This window comes from Carettochelys insculpta, chromosome 4 (assembly GCF_033958435.1).
Source record: "Carettochelys insculpta isolate YL-2023 chromosome 4, ASM3395843v1, whole genome shotgun sequence".
Classification (NCBI taxonomy): Eukaryota; Metazoa; Chordata; order Testudines; family Carettochelyidae; genus Carettochelys; species Carettochelys insculpta.
This window is the reverse complement of record NC_134140.1, coordinates 135,851,989-135,875,143: the sequence shown is the minus strand read 5'-3', so window position 1 is coordinate 135,875,143 and position 23,155 is coordinate 135,851,989. Positions and strand designations below refer to the sequence as shown.

The 23,155-nt window shown below is 45.4% G+C and overlaps 1 protein-coding gene across 9 annotated transcripts in view; it reads left to right on the top strand.

The window, feature by feature from the left end:
• ADGRL3 (adhesion G protein-coupled receptor L3) overlaps positions 1-23,155 on the top strand; it is a 738,987-nt gene that overhangs the window by 130,844 nt on the left and 584,988 nt on the right. For all 9 annotated transcript variants that reach the window (XM_074993922.1, XM_074993917.1, XM_074993919.1 and 6 more), the window contains exon 2: positions 11,691-11,757. The gene's annotated coding sequence lies outside the window, so the exon portion shown is untranslated. The remainder of the gene's footprint in view (positions 1-11,690; positions 11,758-23,155) is intronic.

Genomic DNA, 23,155 nt, shown 5'->3' with positions numbered 1-23,155 from the left:
CAGGCACAGGGTCTGCAACCAGTTGTCGGCTCTGTGTATCTTGTGTTGTTTAGTGCAACTGTGTCTGGAAGGGGCCCTTTAAGGGAGCGGCTTGCTGTTGAGTCCACCCTGTGACCTTGTCTGCAGCTGTACCTGGCACCCTTATTTCGATGTGTGCTACTTTGGCGTGTAGACGTACCCTCGCAGCGCCTATTTCGATGTGGTGCCGCACAACGTCGAAGTTGAACATCGACGTTGCCAGCCCTGGAGGACGTGTAGACGTTATTCATCGAAATAGTCTATTTCGATGTTGCTACATCGAAATAAGCTATTTCGATGTTGGCTTCACGTGTAGACGTAGCCTTGGAGAGCAGCGGAGATGGACGTTGCAGAGTGGAGCACTGTGGGGCATTGTGGGATACATACAGGATACCTCTGGAGGCTACTGAATTCGACTCAAAGACATGGCACTTTCACTCTAACCTTCGTTCGAACTTGAAACTACACCCAGCCGCTTTCGACGATGTTACGTTACCAATATTAGTGCTCCCTATATTGAGCTAATGGTATTTACAGTGAAGACAGTGACATTGTAATATTGAGCTAACTGCTTTAAATTCCAATTCTCTCTTAAAACAAAAAGCAGTCAAGTAGCACTTTAAAGACTAGCAAAATAGTTTATTAAGTGAGCTTTCGTGGGACAGACCCACTTCTTCAGAGCATATGCAGACCAGAACAGACTGGTCTGAAGAATTGGGTATCTTTCCTAGGCTTTGTCTTCAGGCTGTTTAAAAATACAGCATTTTTCTGGGTTATGATTTTCAAGGTGTGTTCACAAAAACAATTATAAAATTATTCTGTTTTCCTTAGAGTTTAAATTCCAAGTAATGCTTCAAAATTATTGAAAATCCCCAGACACTTAATTCGTGTTGTAGGGCAGAATTTCTAATGAATGAGCTGCCAGTGATCCTACTTGTCCTCTTGTCTTGGTGAGCCTCCACCCTGTCAGGATTGTGTGATTCCTGAAGTACATTGTGAAGATTTGGGATATCCTCTGGAAAAAGTAAAATATGATGGTCATGATGCATACTAAAATATGAACCTGTTAGTGGATCCAGGTCAGACTATGTTGGTTTGAGATGAAATAGCTTTTGTCAGCTGCCAGTCAGACTTGGGCACATCTGCTTAGTATGTGTGATTAAATCAGTCTGTTGCAAGAGAAAAATCCACCTTTCCAGAGGATATTTATGCATCCCTGTCTCAGTGCTTGCAGAGATTGCTAATGCCAGAGAACTGCAGCAAGAGATGTCCACTCTTGAGAAGGAAGAATTGTGACTGCTAGAACACGCAGAATAAAAGGGCAAGATCATTTTACATTTCACTCGCATTTGATGCTCGTTTTTAACGATAAACTACATTTTCAGATGTCTGCCCGGGAGGCATAAATTTCTGTTAAGGAACTTGATGTCGCATTAATAATAAAAATATATGACAGGCCTATCTTGGGGTGTGTACCATGGAGACACCCAGACTAAATATGAATAAGGAGATGAGGTTTCTATGTAGCACAATCTTTTCTCCATTGGCGAATCACTGACTATATGTAATTAGTCACAGACCCACTGATTGGGGTGGGGGGAACTGGCAGGAAAGGGGGCGCTGTTTCAAAATAGTAGCAGTGGTGGCTGGAGCTCCAGGCCCCATTGAATTGCTGTAAGTGGCTCTGTGTGTGTGTGTGTGTGTGTGTGTGTGTGTGTGTGTGTGTGTGGCGGGGCGAAGTGCTGTGGTCAAGGTAGCACTGAGGGCTCAATCCCCTATGCCTTGCCCCTTCCACCGTGCCCCTGCTCCATCCAGAGCATGAAACTGGGCCCCCTCTCACCTTGCTCCTGGGCCCATGGTGGCTGTCAGCACCATGAGTTCGTCACTTCCTGGTTTTTCTCTGCGGGCGCCATTGTGATGAAACAGGCTGTGGCAGCACTCCTCCAAGTGAACCTCAGCACTTATAGTCCTGATCTAATGCCTGTTGAAGTTGATGGAAAGATTGCTATTGACATCAGTGAGTCAGACTCTTAAACAGGGTTGTAACAGAGTCACGTGGCAAGAAAGGAGGTACGTTTTGGCCCTCTGCCGCTGGGACATTAGCCTGAAGATGAGGCATTCTGAACAAACCAGCTTTTCTTGCATGATGTCGCTTGAGCTGGTTTGGTGAGGAGCGCTGGCAGCAGTGTTCCTCCAGTCGTTTTCATCCATGCATGGAATAATCGTTTATGTGCACTGAACAACGTGCGGCTGTGCACCACCAATAGAAACACCACCCTAGCTGGGATGGGTAGCATTTGAATCCTTCCTGAGTGGTCGCACAAACACCCAGCTTACAAGGAACATGGAGTGTAAGAGACTCCTTGAGCTCAGTTATTTTGAGACATGACCTCTACACGACCCCCTTGAGTTCGCGTGTCATAACTTTTCCTAATCCCACCTAGGAAATGTGAACTAGAGCAGGTGCGCCTCCCAGGTCCCGTACATCTTGGTGCCCCCAGCATGCCTGTCCAGGTGTCTGGGAAGGGTGCTGGGGTGGCAGTCCCAAGGAGTGGATTCTTTGGTCGATAAAACTGGGTAGCAGCCCTCTGAAAATTCCCACGCCTCACTTCTGCTGTCTTTGACCTTGGTGCTCTCTCTTCAAGGGATGTTAGTTAACACCAGGTTGTGATTTGAATTCCCTCATAATGAAGTTGGGATTTTCAAAGGGGCCAATGGGAATTAGGCACTTAGGCCCATCCCTTCAAAGGTACTTTGGCAACTAATTCCTGTCAAAATCAACAGCAGTGAGGTGACCCAGTATTTTTAAGGACCTGTCCCAGAAAAAAAATCTTCATTTGCAATTGAAGTTGGTGATCTCACTCACTCCTGAAACTGAACAGCTGTCCAAGTACAATTTCTGGTCATTGCTAACCAAGGTTAAATTAGACCCATCAATTAAAGACAGCTCATTTGCACGGTTCATTTTTTGCTAATATTCCGTGGGGCTCAGAGATGTAGGAAACGCTTGAGATCTAAATCATAAAGCTGTCTGGTGTGTGTGAAAAGCACACGACTTCGTGAAGGACAAGTGCAGCACAGCGTTTGTAGTAACATATCAGTCTGAGGACATTGGCATTTAAGAAAAGTAGTAGGCAGGCATGAAGAAACAGAAGTGGTAATTTTAGCTTGGAGGAAAGGTGCCCAGTAGGGTGGTGTGTGGTAGGTTCACAGTTTTTTTTGTACGAGTTGTGTGGGTTCTAGATTTTTATCATGCTACTCAGTTTTATGACCCTTTTAAATGTCTATAATATAAATAGCTTTACCATCAACAGGCATAAATGTCAGGCTATTGACACATTGTAAAGGCAAAAATGGAATGTCGTCTGGCATGCTGGTTCTGGTGTTGAGACTTAATAGTCCATCTGTATCATTTATCCCAGTGGGAAATAACACCGGATGTTGCCTTGTAATTTTTTACTACTGTATAATAAAATGTAACCATAATAAATGGTGTCTACGCAAATAACATAGCAGAATCTGGCTTGCCTCCAGCTTGTCTTCACCACTTAACATAGTTCAAACGTTTCCTTTAAGCAGCCATGTATTCTGAATATTCTGACTCGATGCAGTTTGCTTTCGGATTTCTTTTTAATATAGCAGATAGCAGAGAAGGAGACTGTCCAGAGACAACTCTGTCTCTTACCCAGTGTAGGTGCCCTTGGAGTACCTTGACAGGTATTTGTCATCCCACCCTGTTTTCATTTATGTACTTAGTCTGGGGTCTGTGCTTTGCATTTCTGTCATTGTGCCTATGCTGGAATGTTACTTCCCTTGCCATGTGTTCACACAGTGACACGTTAGGTATGCCTACATTATGCAGAAGGTTGGCTCAGTCAGGGTGAATTTTCCAAGGTTCAATTTTGCACACCTGATAGGGATCTCTTCAATAGTGTGAGGAGTAAGGGAGGTTGACGGCAGAGTTTCTCCCATCAGCCTCCTCCTATCAATCTCCCTCTGTGAGGGCAACCAGGTAAGTTGATTGTAAATAAGTCACCCAGCCAGAATTGTGAATCTACATTTGACTTTAATGTCTACTGTAGGCCTGGCCCTTGATACTCTGAACCCCATTCTTGTAACAAGGCTTTCTTTTGCATTGATAAGAAATTGTGTGTGTCCTTTAGTTCATGTGGAATGTACAGCATGATCTAGAGAAAGGGGTAAGTGCTGGGGTGGTAAATTTTGCGGATGATACTAAACTGTTCAAAATAGTCCAGACGAAAGCAAACTGTGAAGACTTGAAAAAGATCGCAGCAAACTGAGTGAGTGAACAACAAAATGGCTACTGAAATTTAATGTGGATAAGTGTAAAGTAATGCACATTTGGAAAAAATAACCCCAAGTATACATACAATATGATGGGGGCTAATTTCGGTACAACTCATCAGGAAAGCAATCGTGGGGTTTTCTTGGATAGTTCTCTGAAAATATCCATGCAATGTCCAGCAGCAGTCAGAAAACCAAATAGGATGCTAGGGATTATTAAAAAAAGGGATAGAAAATAAGACAGAATATTTTACTGCTCCTTTATGAAACTATGGTATGCCCACATCTTGACTACTCCCTACAGATGTGATCTCCTCAACTCAAAAAAGATGTTTTAGCATTAGAAAAGGTTCAGAAAGAGGCAACTAAAATTATTAGGGGTTTGGAACAGGTCCCATGTGAGGAGAGGGTAAAGAGAATGGGACTTTTCAGGTTAGAAAAGAGGAAACTGAGGGGGTTATAATAGAGGTATATAAAATCATGAGCAGTGTTGAGAAGGTGAGTAAAGAAAAGTTACTTACTTGTTTCCATAATATAAGAACTAGAGGACACCAAGTGAAATTAATGGGTAACAGGTTTAAAGCTAATGAAAGAAAGTTCTTTTTCACACAGCGCACAGTTAACCTGTGGAACTCCTTGCCAGAGGAGACTGTGAAGGCTAGGACAATAAGAAAATTGAAAGAAGAGCTAGATAAATTCGTGTATGTTAGGTCCATAAAAGGCTATTAGCTGGAGGTAGGAATGGTGTCCCTGGACTCAGTTTGTCAGTGGCTGGAGATGGATGGCAGGAGTCAAGTCATTTGATCATTGTCTTCGGTCCACCCCCTCTGGGGCACCTGGCACTGGACATTGTTGGCAGACAGGATGCTGGGCTAGATGGACCTTTGGTCTGACCCGTTAATGGCCGTTCTTATGCTCTAATGTAGAGCCAGGGTGTTGATGAAGTCTTGGTTGAATTTCGCTTCTTGTGTGTTGCCCTTCCAATAGCATCGTGAGGAATAAGGACTGTTTTTACTGTCTCCAGTCTTTACTAATGAGGTTTTGCAAAATCAGTTTAAAATGCCCATCACCTTGTCCCTTTGATTCTTGTGCTGTCTCTTCTAGGCTTGGGATAAGGTTGGGTTGTTTGGATTACTGACCAGGAAGCAGGGTTGCACTCAAGGCAGGTCTACACTACGGTGGGAGGTCGAATTAAGATACACAATTCCAGCTACGTTTATTACATAGCTAGAGTCCACGTATCTTAATTTGGACTTCCACGCTGTCTCCACTAAGAGAGGTTGAAGGGAGCCTGTGTTCTTGTTGGCTTCCCTTGCTCTTAGTGGGGGCAGGAGTACTGCGGTCGATGGAAGTACATTGCACCTCCCCGCTAGGTTCTTTCAAGAGAACTTGGGAAGCTCGACTGTGGCAGGTTTGATCTTCCCTGTGGTGAAGACACACCCTCGAAGTCATAGCTAGACTGGGTATGCACCTCTTTGAACTTTGTTGTCGTCCCTGTCCTGCCCTGATCTGTAAGCTGTTCCCCATTTACCTCACCTCTGAAACCAGACATTGTTGCACCTAGAAGTCAACCTGCCTTGCACCTCCGCTGCTGGTCGAGAGACATGCCCTGCTCTGCCGCCTTCTCTCACCCACCTGTGGTTTTCTTCTCCCTCCTGCCTCTCTGCAGCAGCTGGTTGCCTTTGCAAGGCTTGTATTTTCCAGGCGAATGGGAAAGGGAAGGGGAGTTGCTGATGATTCGCGTGGTGGTTCATGGCTTTTGTTTCCTGGGGTGAGGAAAATAAGACTGCAGGTCACTGCTGTGTTCGTATTGTCTCACTGCTGGCTCTGTGCGCTCAGGCTTCCCTATATCTCTGTGAGTCATTGGGGCAGGGCTCTCTTGGAGATGGTCACCTGCTCTTCAGCCTGTGGGGTTTTGGTCGGTCCCTTTCTTTGCTGAACTTCAAAGTGGAGGCAGCCTGTAAGAGACCAGCCTTTGCAGAAAGTAGCTAGGTGGCACAAAGTGGTGCCTGGGAGGAACAGCCCAGGGACACACTCTCTGCCTAATGTGAAGAGCACAACCCTTTAAAGCTAGTGCACTTAGGTAAAGCATAGCGCCCAGAGCAGCCGTCTCTGGGATAGTGGTTTGAACACACCCAAGAAGCCCTTCATGCCAGACATTAGAAAGTGCTCTGCACCCTTGTTTAGGTGCCTAGATGAATGCTGAGCACTTTCCAACATCTGGCCCTTAATATTGTAAGAGAAGAAAAATACAAAGCCATTATTCTGTGTGTATTAGAGTAATGCACATGTGTATAACGAGACAATTAACACTGAAATGAGAGAGGCTTTTGAGTCATCAAGTAGATGCAACAGACTGTATCATTTTCCTGATTTTCATTTTAATTAGGATTAATCAGTTTTATCTCCTAAATAGGTTGCCAGGAATTTACACAAAGCAGAAGAGTTTGGAGTGTTTTGCCAACATAATACCCAGTGCTTGAAGAAGATGGAGAGCTGTTGAAATATATTGCTTAGAAATAACTTCACTTAGCTGTAAATCTTGTGTGGTTCCAACTTGTTGGTCACATTCTGCTCTCCTAGATGTGGGAGTAGTTCCCATGGGCTTCAGAAGGCGTCACTCTGAGGTGAAATCCTGCTCCCATTGTCACAAAACAAAAAAGCTGTCATGTAGCCCTTTGGAGGCCAACACAATGATTTATTAGCTGAGGAGCTTTCATGGGGCACACCGAGTTCCTCAGATCTGGAAACAGAGGTACCGCCACTGTAGTCAGCATGCACTGCATGTAATTTTCAGGGAGCAGGATTTTACTTTGGAGTCCAAGCTGCTTACCCGGATGGCTTGTCTTTTGCTCTGATTAGCTTTGTGTGCTTTACACCCTACAACAGAGTGTCTTGCTATGGGAAATAAAACTGCTATGTGGACTGTAGGTAGAAATTCTGCCCTGAAATTTGATCTTTTAAGAAATGAGTAATTTGTCCTAACCTGTACAAATTGTATATTGCTAACTCCAGCAGAACAAAATTTGGTGTGTGGTGGGTCCAAAGGGTTAAGTGTCTAGAGCAGTGTTCCCGCTAACCATCTCCGTCTGAGGGCAGATTTTTTCCATCTATATGCAGAATAAATTTTTATGTGCACTGAGGCACGTGTACCACCAGTAGACACAAAAAAAAAAAAAAGGAAACCTCACCATAGGCTCTCTGCCAATTAGCTGGGCAGTGTTTGAAACCACCTAGCTTACAGGGAACACTGGTGAGTAGGTTTAAGCTCACAGTACGTTAATCATTAGGCATTATAGCGAAGAGCGGGAGCACAAAAATTACTGAAGAGGAAGTTGATCGGGAAACTTATCTCGGATCACTTGGTTTAGGGAAATGAGCTGTTCCATTCTTTACCACGGTAGTGTTAAAATGAGAGCTAGCAAACTCCTGTGCTTCTAGTCACTAATCTCTTAGGTCCATTCTGCATTTATCTTGTTAGACTGAATCCTCCTCTGTCCTCTATGGGCCTGTGAACTTAATGAATGTTTGCCATTATTTCAGGGAGAGGAGGACTGGTGTTTCTGTAATACACCATGTAACAGAGGATATGGTACACAGCCATATTGGTAGGCTCTATCATTTTTGAAATGGTAGATCAAATAAATCCTTAATATGCACCAGGGTCAAAAATGCCCCTAATTCTTGCCCAAAGTGAATTTTAGCCTTTAATATTTTGTGTGCTGAAGTTATTTGCTAATGCTGAAAGCTTTATTTATTTGGCCCCCTTTTACTTTTATCTGTTCTTTCTTTGTGAAACACCAAGTTCTCTCTGCTTTTTAAATTAATAGTATAGAAGATAGTTTTAATCAAATTTCAGCTATGCTGTGTTTGAAGGGTGTTGTTAGTAACCCGTGGAAAATAAATCAAGCTTATTTTAACATAGGTGTTTTAGATTTGCAGGAGAAAGGTAGTTAGAAATCTAACGTTCTGTAATGTCACTGGTCACATATTAATATTTTAAGTGTCTAAACACTTACATGTGAGGGACTTGCGTTTCTGACTTGCAAATGTGACTGTGGATTTGCAGTACAGAATCCTATTAACATTTTAGGATCTTGTGATAAAGTGGCCCATTGATATTTGTGCATCTTGAGTTGGACCATTTCTTAAAACTTGTAAACATGAGGGCAAGGAGGAGTGTGCAAGCAATCAGTCTCTTCCTTGAAAATGGCAGTGGCAGAAAGAGCTAATGAGATGGATGTGTTTCTACTGTACTCAGCGAGTGTGAACCCCTTCCTTTGGAAGCGAAGTGAAAAGAAAAGAGCAGACGGAGTGGTGTCCGGGTGGAGAGATGGACAGTCCTCATTTCTTCAGCAGAGCATTGCACTTTGTTTGTTTGCATGCCTAAGAGGTGTGAAAAGTAGACTTGCTGATGCCAGCACAGCATCCTGTCTTAGCACTTGACCCAGCTAGTGTTTGTCCCAGTTGAGCCATGGCCCTGCATCAGCTTTGTACAGGGAATTGCCCCAGTCCCATCTAAATGGGCGCTGAGCTAAGTCGAGCCTCACATGTGGGAGCTGAGCACTCTTGTAAATTTGGCCCTTAGTGTAATTGTGCCCATTATCAGAGGGGTAGCCGTGTTAGTCTGGATCTGCAAAAGCAGCAAGGGGTCCTGTGGCACCTTACAGACTAACAGTAATGTGTGAGCACAAGCTTTCGTGGGCAAATACCCACTTCGTCAGATGTGCCCGTTATGTTTCCCTTGTCTGGCAGCGCTGGAGAGCTAGGTGCAGTATCAGTAGCTGGATCTGAACTTTGCATGTCATAAATGACATTGGTTAGTAGTTGCCCAGACTCCGAATGAAAGCAGTTCCCTTGCACCGCCAAATACTTTGCAACGTCTGCTCAGCACATGCTTCCATGTATAGGTTTCTTATGCGATTAAAATCGCAGAAAGAACCCACAAACCACCTGTGAAATCAGCATGTGAATCCTGTGCAAAGGGCAGCTTAGAGTTACTCATTTAGAACGGGTGGAGGAGAATATTCTGTAGTCTCTAGTCTTATAAAAGGAGGTGTGTGCAGCTCGGGGGAAATATGCGTGGGGTAGGAAATGGACACAACAGAACCATAAACCACTGTGTATTGTGCTACCTGTGCAATTTCAGAGACAGGGAAGTGTGAAGTCTAGAGTGCTGTAAATGAAATTAGGAGCTGGTTGTATGAATTTTATTTGAAAAATTGTTGCAAGATAATTGGGAAGCTAACTAAGATGAACTTCTTGAGACTATTATGGCAAGCCATTGTTTCTGCTGTATAGTGCTGCGTGCCAAAGTTATTCTCTGATGGGTTTTTCTGAAGCATAAAGTAGTGGCTGTTATACAACGGCTATAGTCCAACCAAATTGCAGTTTTTCTAGAGATAAGCTATAAAGATGCTCCTTTTAAGGTGGTGGTGTATAATCTGGTCTTCTCTCATATAATCCAAGAAGTCCTGTGGCACTTTATAGATTAACAGAGTTTTTAGAGCATAAGCTTTCGTGGGCAAAGACCCACTTCATGAGATGCAATCTCTAAGGTGCCATAGGACTATTTGTAGTTTTTGTGCATACAAACTAACTTGGCTACCACTCCGATTCTCATAAAACTGTATTTCCTTCTACAAATTGTCCACTTTGAATCAAGTTTAAAGCCTGCAAAGCAGCTAAGTCTCTGCTTCTTTCATGGGCAGGGAAAAGGACAGCTACCGTGCTGTGAATTGAGCTCACAGTTCTTCCACAGCTAAAAGTCTCCTGTTGGCTGTTTTGCTGAATAAAGATGGCAGGAACAGACCGTTGTAAAGGTTTGCTGTCATTGTTCCGAGTCGTGTAGACCAGGGATCAGCAACCCTCGGCATGGGTGCGAGGGGTGGCATGCGAGACAGTTTTCATCGGCATGCGAGGTGGGAGCTCAGTCCTGCCCTTTCTCTCCTATGCAGCCAGGGGCTTGCTCAAAGCCAGGCCGCCTGTGGCTTAACAAAGACCAGCTAATGCCTTTGACCACCATCTGCACCTGCACCTTCATTTACTGATTCATGAAGCTGTAGTAAGTAGGACTACTAGTGACTTTAAAAAGTATCACTGGCACTTGCACTAGATGCCAAAAGGTCAAATCTCATCACTCCGCCTCAGAAAGGTTGCTGACTACAGTGTTAGACAATGAACGACTTCCCCAAAATGGCAGCTGGAGGTTAACATCACATGGCAGCTGCCCTTGATGGGGCGTTAAGACTCACTCTGCCTGTGACTGTCTTATGAAGAACCCATTGATGGGTAGGTGGTTAATTAGTAAAGTAAGCATCTGGACCTAATAAAGATTCCCCACGTTCAGTTAGGGGGAAACTTCTAAATAGGGATGTAAAATCCTGTTTAATTCATTAACTGGTTAAATGGCTCTGGCCTCTCCGCTGGGAGACTCTCATTCCACATCATGGCCTGGGGGAGTGGTGGAGAGGAAGGAGCTTCTCTGATTTTGGGGCTGCAGTGGGGGACATGATGGGGAGACTCGGTATGAAACTGGGGCAGGCCCTAGGGAATGGGCCATGGATGGAGATGCAAGTGGATGGGCTGTGACCAAAGGTGGGGAAGGAGGTTGCAAGGGGACCCTCCACTTGTTTTGGCTCAGGACCACAGGAAAACTTATTCCACCTTCACTTGGAGCACCTTGAGTTTGCAGACCAGAGAGCATGTTGCAGGCAATTTTTCATAAGCACATGCAGATTCCAGAGAAATCTCTTTCCAGGGATATAGTCCATATTATAAAAGAGCTACTGAACTGCTGCCTTGAGGTGAGTCCTTGGTAGTGATCGGACTTGTTTAGCACTGGATTTCACCTGCTTCGCACTTAATGGCTTTTAATTGCTTTTTGACATATTAATAGGGCATTCAGAAATGATATGTCATTGCAGAAGTGAACTTTATGTGCAAATAAATTTGGAAGGAAAATGAGGCTGCTGCCCTTCTTGAGTGGAACAGTAGATACGAAATGGAAGGCAGCTTGCTCCTTGGAATTATAGAAATGCAGGGTTTCCGATGGGTAACGGAAGAACATCGCCTCTTCTTTCCTGATGTTCTTTTCTGGTCTTTTCTTTCTAATTGGCATTGAGAGGTGTCAGTTGTCTCTTTAATATCCAGCCTTGATGCTTTCCTGTAAGAAGACGCGCTATGTAAAGATTCACATTAAAAATTCATATAGTCCTCAATAAACTAGATCTCTGCCTCCCAAAATGCTGTGTTCATTGGTGCATGTTGAGGACTTGTATCAGAAAAACATCATCATGGCTTTGTAATAATGCCACAGAGGCAAGTGTAAATGAACCTAATTTTTTCCTCTCTTTTTTTCTTTCTAGAAATGTTGAATTCTGTACTTTGAAAAAAATAGCGTATGGATTTTTAGCAGCCGAAGAACAAGATAAGGTAATTATTAGATCAGAGAGTCTAACCTTGTTTGTCAGATGTTGTAAAATCTCTGAGCCACTGCTATAGCTAACTATTCATGGTGTCACACTGTGCCAATCTGTAGACATACTGTCATTGTTTATGGCATTAGAGAACTTTGTTTCATAGGCATGGCCTTATTTCATTACAGCGCTCCTTTCCGTAAGAACAGTATGGGAATAAAAGCAACAAAACCAGATGTAGGTGAAATGCAGAAATGCAGGCTCGTGCTGTGAAGAGATGCAGCATATATGTAGGTGAAAAAGGCCAGCACAACCATCTGCATGTGTTTGCTTTGCTCCACTGGTGGAGCTGTTTTACTATACTTATGTAGCCCAATGACAGAGGCTGTGGAAGGCCCTGCTTTCATCTCTAGCATGAAACAAAATGGTGGTTATTGTGCTTGCACGACCTGTGCTGCTTGGGGCACCTCCTGTCGGAGGGGACTGCAAAAATCAGAAGGGGAAACCATGCATACCACTACAGCCGCCGGCTTTAGGTTCTTTGCCAAGCTGCACTGCAAGGCTGGGGAGGGTTTCCTCACCTGACTGGCTGCCTTGCCTACTGTAAAAGCTGTGGTGAGCCCAGGTTGTGCCCAGTGGCTTGTCTTGAGTGGGAAGTGAACACCTCCCTCTTGTGCCTCCATGGTCTGGATCCAAGGGTGCTGAGTTCCCTCTGCGCAGGGATGCAGGGGAAGGACTGGGTCCTGAAGAGATGAAATATGCATTTTTTGCCAGGATGCATGGACCATTCAGACAGCATATATGTATGAGGGGGATGGTGCGTTAGTACAGTGGTTCCCAATCAGGGGTCTGTGGACCCCTATGGGTCAAGAAGGGTATCACAAGGGATGCATGAAAACATAAGATAAATAAAAATGATCATAGAAAAATAGATGTAGCTTTGATGGGGCCGTGAATGGATTGGGGGGGTGGTTGGGGGTTTGCACTAGTGAAATGTTGGGAACTGCATTAGTGTATTCTGGTGATCCCAGTGGATTTATTCCATGCTGGACCCAGTCTTTTACTTAGGCTGTTAAACTTAATCATCAAGGTACGGTTTCAGAGTGGGGCAAAATCAGAAATGCCACACTTTTTAAAATGAAAGGAAATACATAGATTGTACATGTGGGATGTTGTTAATATAAATAAGCAATTTTAATAAGAACTAACCCACCAGGACATGTAAGCAAAACCCAGCAAATCTAAGGAGGGAGAGTTGTGTGAAGCTTAGGAGAGAGCCTGCAGAAACGTGTACAGGATAATAATGAGACATGATTTCACCGCTCTTGTTTCAGAAATGCAATGGAGTGATGGCTTAAATTCTCTCCAGCTATGTTGCTGTGTCCTTTATAATTAGCACCCTGTACTGCGGCACTGAGGAACAAACAGACAGCAAAAAGAAAACAGATAAATAGTGACAGAATTACAAGGATCTCTTGTGTTGTGTACGCATCTGACAATAGATTTAGCCCCTCTTTCACCATGGCAGGTGACGTGCAGTGAGAGAAACAGTGTTTTATCGCTGCAGAACCTGGATGGGGGTGGGGTTCCTTGCTTGGGGGCAAGAGGGGGAGGGAGCTATGAAGCCACCAGCAAGCAGACAGAGCTGAAATCAGGAGCATTTCAGGGGTGCTCTTGAGAGGAGTTGGGGGAAGAGAGTGCGGTGTTGCAGTTTTGTATGTGTTGGTTTTGCCCTTGATAGGCACTTGTGCAGGAAGGCTAAGATTCATAGAGTGGCAGCTGCGTTGTGACCCAAGGAATGGAAGAAACTGGGAAGATAACCAGATGTGGAGGCTGTGTGATGTACATTATTCTGGAGCAGGGACTCCAAAAGGCCTTTGTTTGTTTGCATGAAGTACTGGCCCATGGAGCTACTGGAAGAGCCAATACGAGGTTCGGAGTTGGAAACTATGGACTGGAGAACTGAGAGGGAAACCGCTGGGTGGGGAGAGTGTCCAGTGGAAGCATGTGGCTGACTGGAAAAACCGGGCAGAGGATAAGACCAGCTAGTGAAGGAGAAGCAGAGCTAAGGAATCAGGTTTGCTGAGTTAGAAAATGAAGAAGGGGCCCAGCTGGCAGTCACAGATGGTGGCAGCACAAGGCATAAGAGAAGAGTGGCTGTTCCTGTGTGACATGAGACAGCCAGAGCGTCGTGACCCAGGAGGGTCGCGGATTACTCTCAGAAGATTGCAAGGAAGGAACTAAAAGAGCAGAGGACTTGGAGCTGGAGAAAACATTCCCAAGCATTGTTACAGGCTGGGGACTGACTGGCTCAGCAGCAGTACGATGGAAAGGGGCCTAGGGGCGATGGTGGATGAAAGGCTGGATATGAGTAAACACTGTGCCCTTGTAGCCAAGAAGGCTAATGGCATACTAGGGTGCATTAGGAGGAGCATTTCGAGCAGATCTAGAGAAGTAATTATTCCTCTTTATTCGGCACTGGTGAGGCCACATCTGGAATATTGTGTCCAGTTTTGGGCCCCCCAGTTTAAAAAGGATGTGGATGTGCTGGAGCAGGTTCAGCAAAGGGCAACAAAAATGATGAAGGATCTGGAACACAAGACCTATGAGGATAGGCTGAGGGATGTGGGCTTGTTTAGTTTACAGAAGAGAAGACTTAGAGGTGATTTAATAGCAGCCTTCAGCTTCCTGAAGGGGAGCTCTAAAGAGGAGGGTGAGAAACTGTTCTCAGTGGTGTCAGATGGCAAAACAAGGAGTAATGGTCAGAAATTGAAGAGGGAAAGTTGTAGGTTCGATATTAGGAAAAACTGCTTCACCAGGCGCGTGGTGAAGCATTGTAATGCGTAGCCTAGAGAGGTGGTGGATTCTCCATCTCTTGAGGTTTTTAAGTCCCAGCTGGACAAAGTCCTGGCTGGGATGACTTAGTAGGGGTTGATCCTGTTTGAAGCAGGGGGCTGGACTAGATGACCTCCTGAGGTCCCTTCCAGCCCTGTGATTCTGTGTGAAAACAGGAGAAGGAAGGCGAGAGTGTCACACCATCCCTAGGAAGAGTTAAGTCCACAAGTCTGGGCACTTCCTACTGAGAAGAATGGACTGGACTGTTGTCAGAGTGGATGTAGAGAACAGAAAGCTGTGTTATCTGGTGGGAGCTAAGATACACATGTGGACCTGAGCGAGAAGGGGATCCTAATATAGCAGGAGGGGATCCCATTATCGCCCTTCCCATAGCAACAAATGCTAGATTCCTGCTTGAACGCACCAGAGGAGATTGTTAGGCTGGGGGAGATGTTTAAGGAAGTGGAGACCTTGTTGATCTTCAGGTAGATTTCATCCCTCCCTAGACAACCTTGATTCATGTGGTCAGGAGCTAATTCAGTTGTATCTAAAAGGAAAGACTGACAAATCTGAAACAGGGGTCCTTGATTTGAAAAGGGTAAGCTTAAAAAAACACCATGGAATTAGGGGAATGGGTTGTCCTGAAGAACTCAAAGATCTGCAGGAGCAGGAGCCATGGCATAACTTTGTCAGAGTTCCTGAAGATTCCTGAAGTCTGCATCTCGAGCAAGGGAACAAATTCCTAGAGCCCGGTAGAGAGGTAAACAGTCGTAGGGCTAAATACAACAAGGTTTGTCAAAATGTAGATTTTGGTAGAGAAACATCATCTTCCTTTAAGAATAATGCTTTTTAGAGAAGGGAAATGGAGTAGATCATTGTTACTCAGACTGGGGTTTGTGGACCCCTGATGGTACTCCATGGGGCCTGCAGGCCTCACTGTGAGAAACTCGTCCCCTTCCCAGGAACAGTAACCAATGGGAGCTGCGTGAGGGGAGGTGACGGACATGAGGGCAGCACATGAAGTCTCCTTGGCCACCCATGTGCTTAGATGTTGCAGGAACCTGGCAGATGTTTCCTGGGATCCATGGCAAGTACTGCTTTGGACCCGGCATCTCTGCCCCTTCCTCCACCCTAACTCCTGCCCCAGCCCCTGCCTTCCAGTACCCCAACTTCTTCCCTGAGTCTGCAGCCCACAACTCCCCACATCTGAACCCTCTGCCCCTGCCCAGAGCCCGCTCCTGCTGCCTAAACCCCTCACCCCTAGTCCTTCTCCACAGCGCGAGCCACCATGTGCCTCTCCTCCCCGCTGCATTCCAAACCCCTGCTCCAGACTAGAGCCCACCCTTGCCCCGCCATTTCGGACCCCACGCGGAGCCCATATCTCCTCCCGCGCCCCAGCCCAGAGAATGTGGGTGAGAGCAAGCAACAGAGGAGGAGGAGGGACAGGAGTGAGGGGGTGGGGCATCAGAAAACAGACAGGGAAGGGGCAGGGCAGAGTGTTCAGTTTTGTGCTACTGGAAAGTTGGCACCCCAGGTAAGTACCAGGGAGGGAGATGAGGATTATTTTGGATAGTGACTAATGTGAACACAAGTGTAAATGGATACAAACGGGCCATGAGCAGGCGTAGGCCTGGAATTAGCTGATGGTTTGGAACAGCCTTCCAGAGGGAGCAGTGGGGGCAAACTGCCTAACTGGCTTCAGGACTGAGCTGAATAAATTTGTGGAGGAAGTGGTGTGAAGAGACATCCTAGAATGGCCTATCAGCAACTTATAGCAGCCAGAATGCCCCATAGCTGGTGATAGGGCACCATATGTGGAGGGCTCTGAGTTACTGCAGAGAATTCTTCCCCAGGGGCTGCCTGATGGGGTGTGCTCTCAAGGTCAATCTGATGGCCATATTTGGGTTGGGAAGGAGTTTTCCCCAGCTCAGATTGTCAGTGACCCTAGGGAGGTTCTACCGTCTTTTGCAGCAGGGGGCTCAGGTTACTCACAGGTTAAACTAGTGTAGATGGTGGCTTCTCTATAATTTGAAGTCTTTAAACCATGATTTGAGTTCTTCAACTCAGCCAAAGGTCAGGGCTTTGTTGCGGGAATAGGTGAGTGAGGTTCTATGGCCTGCTATGTGCAGGAGGGCAGAATAGAGCCAGATGTGACCATCACAATCATCAAAAGTTTGAGTCTCTGAAGCATGGCTGCTCCATGTCTTGTGTCTGGCTTTTACTGCTAGACCATATTTGCTGGTTTAATACCAAATATATATGGGACAAGAAAACATGCAGAGAAAATGTAGACTAATCATTTAGTCTCCAAAAGGTGTTTGAATATAACTATATTGTCCTTTTTACAGAAATATCACCCTCTGTAAATTCTGTACGTACAGATCTCTGTAGCCTTGCTAGTGATGATGGGTGAAATTCTTTTAGTAAGTAATTACATTAGGAATTATAATTCTGTTTAAAACTCCATGAGAACTTCTGTCTTTGAGATCTCCCTGTCATCCAGTCAAGCTTGTTCTTTTTCTCGCCACCTGCAGTGGTCATTCTCAGGCAAGTTATCTGTAAATGGTAATTGGGGATAGTTGTCTATTAGGATTTGAACACTCATTGTGCTGAGTACAGGCTGCATTATGCATGTCAAAAAGGGAGATTCAAATCTGTTTTTTTTTAAAGTCATGTAAGTTCCTGCAATTTAAAAAGGGAGCAATCAAAAGGAATTAATGGCCTTGGTAGAATTATATTCTAGATATCCCATAGTTTACAACAACATGCTGTGTGTTGGCAAAAAGAGAGATTACATGGTGCTCTTTGATAGGAAAGTGAAATATTAGTAATTTCAGTGAAACCATTCATTGTTGTTTGCTATGCTTTTGGAAGGCTTACAGTTGTTGTAAATCAAAATTTAAAGTCGATTGCTGTTTTTAGATTAGAAAACAAAACAAAACTGAAAATGCCCCCAAAACACAGCCTGGTTAAATGCTTTCCAAGGACTTGTGGAAGAATCTTGTGGGCCTTAATGGTCTGTGACTGTAGAGCTTCAAACATCTGAATTATTCCCATTGCTTTTCTGAAATGCTACAGATGCTGCTGATTTAAAATTTAAGCCAGAGCAGTACAATAAAAAATAAGGCTGTGCGTGGTGCAAACAAGTAGTAATTGGTATTTATAATCATATTTGTCTATTTGATGAATGTGGCCCATTTATTGGCCTCTCGCAGTCTCTTTGACATCAGGAAGTAAGTAGTGAGCAGTTCATTTTAGCTGTGGGAAGGGTTCCTGGAAATGATTTAGCTGGATGAACTGTAGGTGTCGGTCAGCTGTGCATGCAGTAACTAGTGGGTTTGATAGGTTTGTTCGTTTGGTACAATATGGCGCTAGGTGACGGTATCTCTGGCTGAAAAACATTTTGCATATTTACACTGTTCTCTGTTAATGTTGAGCAAATCTCAGCTGCAGCACGAGTACTTCCAAAGTAACGTGTTCTCCAGCTGAGATGGTGGAGCACATGGGCTGAATCCCCATCAGTGGTCTCTCCCTGGTGAGAGCATTTGAGTGGCCGTGCAGGAGAGATTCACATGCCACCCAGCTGATTAGCAAAGCGCCCACAGCCGCCAGCATGGGTTTCTATTGGTGGTGCACAAAATTTATTTTGCCCATTCAAGGAAAAAATTTAGCAGGAACACTGATCCCCACCCATATAAAACAGGAGTCCTGGGGCTTCAGAGAGTTGGCTTAAGGGTCCTTGACAGTGTGATTTCTGCTGTGAGTGTCAGAAACCAGGATGACTTGGAGATAATGTATTCTAGAAACTGGGCTATGTTTTATTCTCTGCAAGACCAGGCCAAAGTGAGAGTTTCCAAGGCTCAAGGGCATTAATGCTACTCCCCACTTGTTTTGTAGTCTGTGCCTTTTTTAACTGGCTGGCTATGACATTAAGATTTCTAATTAATTTAGAAACCGCTGGCAGTCGAAGAGAGCGAACAATGTAATAACTGGGCCATTGGGCAGAGTAAAAGCACATCAATTATTCAGGCAGTCTTGCCTGCTCATTCCATTCCTAAAGATGTGCTTGCTGTCAGTGGTGTCAGCCATCCTGCAAATATATGCCCTTCAGAATCTACGTGCATAAACACCGGCCTTTGAAAATCAGCAGGTAGAGAACTGTTGCATCTGGAATGATAGCTGCCAGTGCAGTGAGGGAAATGTGAATGGTGTGACTGCTGCATATTGCCTTGACCAGCATTTCAGTTTCCATTCAAAACTGACTGCATGGCAGGAACCTCTGGAAGAAATAACTAACTCTTCAGCGAGGTGGGCCATGTCCTAATCATTGGAAAGCAATGGAACAATATTACTCTAAAAGAAGGTTTCTTAAATATTTTGAGAATACAGAACACCAAATAATATTTTTTATGCAGAACACCTGTGAAAATGTTCTTCAAGAGAGATTGTCAGACCAAAATACCCAAACTGCAACATGTACAGCAAAACCAAAATCAAGTAGTTTAATCAGGTACCCTAGAAATGAAGAAGTAAGATTGTATCTGGCTTTGATAACAGAAGATCCAGACCATCCGTGTGTTTTTCCAAACGCTCGCAGCATAGCTGGGGGGAGTTCATGGAACACCAATGTTCCATGAAACACAGTTTGAGAAAAAATGTACTCTAAAACATGTTTGAATGTGTTTTTTTTTCGTGAGAACAGATGAAGATCAATGTCTTGTAGAAAGTAGCAGCCTCTCTTGTTCCTATGATGGTCCTGACATGCATGGTACAGGGATGGCACAGATAGTTCTCTGGAAAGTACCATGACTGGAACAGACCCAATGAATGCATTCAGATGACTGTTAGTCAGTCGAACAGTTTTCCCATTGGTCATTTCTGCATTTCCCTAGTCACTGTCGTTGCTTTAAGCTGAATGTCACCCAATGTGATTCAGCTCAGGAGGGTAAAAGTTTGAAAACCGAGATGCTTTCCTTAAATGTTAAGGAAGAATTATGATCACCTAGTCTGATTTCTAGCTTTGGACAGGCCAGTGAATTCTACTAGGGGGTCCAGCCTCCAGCCTGATGCTAACTTCTGGCTGAGCTGGAACATGACTTTTAGAAACTCACACATTCTTGGTGTAAAGATTTTTGTACAATGGGAGGTCCTCCTGAGTAGTGCGGTGGAGCTGCAAATGAGGGGTCTGTCCCCCAGAAGTGAAGTTTTGACACCGACTGCAATGGGAGTGAGATTCCATTCTGAATTACAACTGGCATTGTCCTGTCTAAGGCCAGGTCTGTACTAGGGAAATAAGTTGATTTCAGATACACAATTCTAGCTACAGCAATTTCAGAGCTAGAATTGACTTATCTGAAATTGATTTTACCTGGCTGACCTCAAGGTTAATGGGAAAGCGAGGGGTGCAAGGATCTACTGTCAACCCCTGATAGGTCCATTTCACATGTCCCTACAAGATGTGCAGAATAGAACCCTGGAAGATCAACCCTAACTGGGTCAATCTTCCAGGTAGTGTAGACATAGCCTAAGCCTGCTGTTGTGGGGGAGATGTATTACTTTTAAAAAAAAATGTCATGGTTCGTGAGAACCACAGTATTGTATTACTATTACTAATGATACAACTTGCTGGCAAAATGACCACTTCCAGCTGCAGGTTTGGCCATGTTAGTTGTACTTGGTAGTGGAAATTTAATTCTCTGAACCTCATGACTGTTTAAGAGTCAGTTTTTCCCCTAGAAACTCTTTCAAACCAGTCTCTCAGTTCACCTGAGCAAAGCAGGTAAAATAGTTTTGTCTTAATCAACTTAGTTGCAATTGAAACACTTCAAATGCTACTAGACATCCTTTTTCTATTAGCACTGCATGTTGGGTATGACCAGATACCAGTTGAGCCTAACACAGGTTTGAGTGTTCATTAAAAGAAAGGAACTAAACTCTGCCAACAAATGCTCTGGCTAAATGGTGTCATCAGTGTACCGAGAACAAGAATGCAATTAGCTGAAATGCTTGTTTACAAAATTTTGATTCCTGGGGAGTATCTTCTCAAATTGCCTCTTGAAGTTGTTTGGCTGGCATGCTTTCTAAGGATTGTAATTTGACAGATTTTGTTAAGATTGGTTGTTACACATAGGTAATAGATCAGTTAAATGCTCCATCCCAATAAAACTCTAAAGTGTATTAAGTCTTTGTGTAGACTGTATGGCTGTGTGCTCCTTCACAGTCTCTAAGTGTAAATCTATGAGACTTCTGACTTGTAAAATTATCCCAACAACAAGCACTATGGATTAAATTTTCTAATTTCCCCCCATCACAACTCTTACTGGATTTAATCTTCAGTCCTTGAAGGATGATCCAAAATGTTAGGTGTCTTAATCTCACGCTGCCAAAGTCCTTGGTAAAGAGTGCATTTGAGTTTTGCCCAGGTAGGTGGGCAGAGGTTTATATAATTTGGTGTATAATCCTTCTGTTAATGGCAGATGACCACCAGAAGGGCTGAGTTCAGTTCCTAGGGGTTTCGGTCAATAATGCAACCAACCGACTCAAGCCCCTACTCAGTAACTTAAGACAATTTCACCCTATCTGCTGGGTACCTATTAAAGCAGTTCTTTCCCTCTTGCAAGCATAGAAGTTGAGACTGACACAGCTTGTTTCATAACGGTAGCCTAACTGTAAATTTAAAATGCCACTCGTGCATCTGCCGAAGTGGGTCTTTGCCCACAAAAGCTTACGCTTCAAAATATCTGTTAGTCTGTAAGGTGCCACAGGACTTCTTGCTGTTGGAGATACAGACTAACTCGACAATATGCCTGACAAAGGAGAGGTAACTCCCATTAAGCAAGGCACTGTCCCCAGAGTCAACTGAACCAAATCTCTTGCTTAGAGCACTTTATCTGCACTCCCCCCACTTACAGCGTGTACCTCTCTGTAGCGGGGTCTCCTGCCCCACCTCACTCCTGAGCGCTCCTGAGTCACCCTCAGGGCTCCACAGCCCAATCCGGCCTCAGTGGCCTAGTCCCAGTCCTCAGGGCCTCACAGCCCAATCAGACCCCTGTGGCCTAGTCACAGTACCTGGGGTCTCATAGCTTGGTCAGACCCCAGTTGCCTAGTCCTGGTATACAGAGCCTCACAGCCCAATCAGGCCTTACAGCCTTGCAGGCCTCAGCGATCAAGAGCCTCCCTGCCTTAGGCTCACAGGGAGGTAGGCGTAGGGGAGCTTGGGCCTGCCCGCTCCACCAAGCTCCGGCCCAGGCCCTGTTGGTGGTGGGTGTGGGACCCCAGCCACCAGCTCAGCGGGGATCCTCACTGCAACATGCTGAGCTCACTGGTAACCTTCCTGGTTCCCCCACCTTGGGCTACTTCCCACCCTGTTCCTGGTGTGGTCCTCCCTCTCCGCCCTGGCTGTGCTTCCTCCAGCAGCTCCTGCTGTGGACTGCTCCTCCGGTGGGGGCTGCCACCACTGTCACTGCTGCTCCTTGGGTGGCTGTGGTTGTGGTTGTGGTTGTGGTTGCTGCTGTTGGTGTTGCCGCTGCTCGGGCAGTTGCCGTGGCAGCTCCTCAGGCAGCGGTGGCTCCTGGGCTTCCATGGGAGCTCCTTCCCCCTTGCTGGCCAGCCCCAACTGCCAGGCTTCCCCACCCTTTATACCTGGTCTACAGCTGGAGCATGCCCAGCAGGGCCTTGGGGGTGGGACCTTTTCTGTCCAATAGGCATTGCCCTCACCCCCCGCTCAGTGCAGGGTTGGTACACCCCGTCGCACTCTTACAATGCAGTCCAGAACCCAGAGTCCACAGGTACATCACCATGGAGTTGCTAGCCATCCACCTATCTGTGGCTTCCTGCTGGCCACCTCCTGCTGGCTGCCTCTCTGCCACGTTCCACTGACTCTTCCTTCCCAGCCGCCTGTCCGCCACTTTGTGGGTTTGGCTTGAGGCAAAAGCATGTAATTTCAGCAGCTTCTGCAGCCACCCTGTAGTATCCTTCAGTCTGCGTAGACTATGGATCACGCCCTTCGTAGTTCCATTTGGGATCATCATTTGCAGTGTCGACTGTGACTATGAAGGCCCACATGAGAGTGACAATCCTTGCTACATCTGTTGCATGTGTAATGGGTGTCTGGCAGGTCCTTACTGTGCTTTCTGTGGGCTCGCTTCTCCTATGCTAGCTGTCTGATCCTCATCTTCTCACCCTTCTGAAGGCCCTTGTGTAGTTCGTGCCTCCATCTGCTGCGATCGTCTGCCAGCTCCTCCCAGCTGTTCGGCACGATGTCTGCCTCCCTGAGGTCCCTCTTGCAAACATCTTTGTAGCGCAACTGGGGGCATCTAGGAGGTCTTTTGCCAGAGGCTAGCTCGCCATACAGGATGTCTTTTGGGATCCTTCCATCATTCATCCTATGGATGTGGCCAAGCCAGTGGAGTCGACGCTGCCTGAGGAGGGTGTGCATGGTTGGGATTCCAGCTTGCTCAAGGACGGCGGTGTTGGACACTCTCTCCTTCCATCATATTCCAAGGATGCGCCTGAGGCAGCGCAAGTGGAAGACGTTCAGTCTCTTTTCCTGGCGGGCGTACAGGGTCCAAGACTCGCTG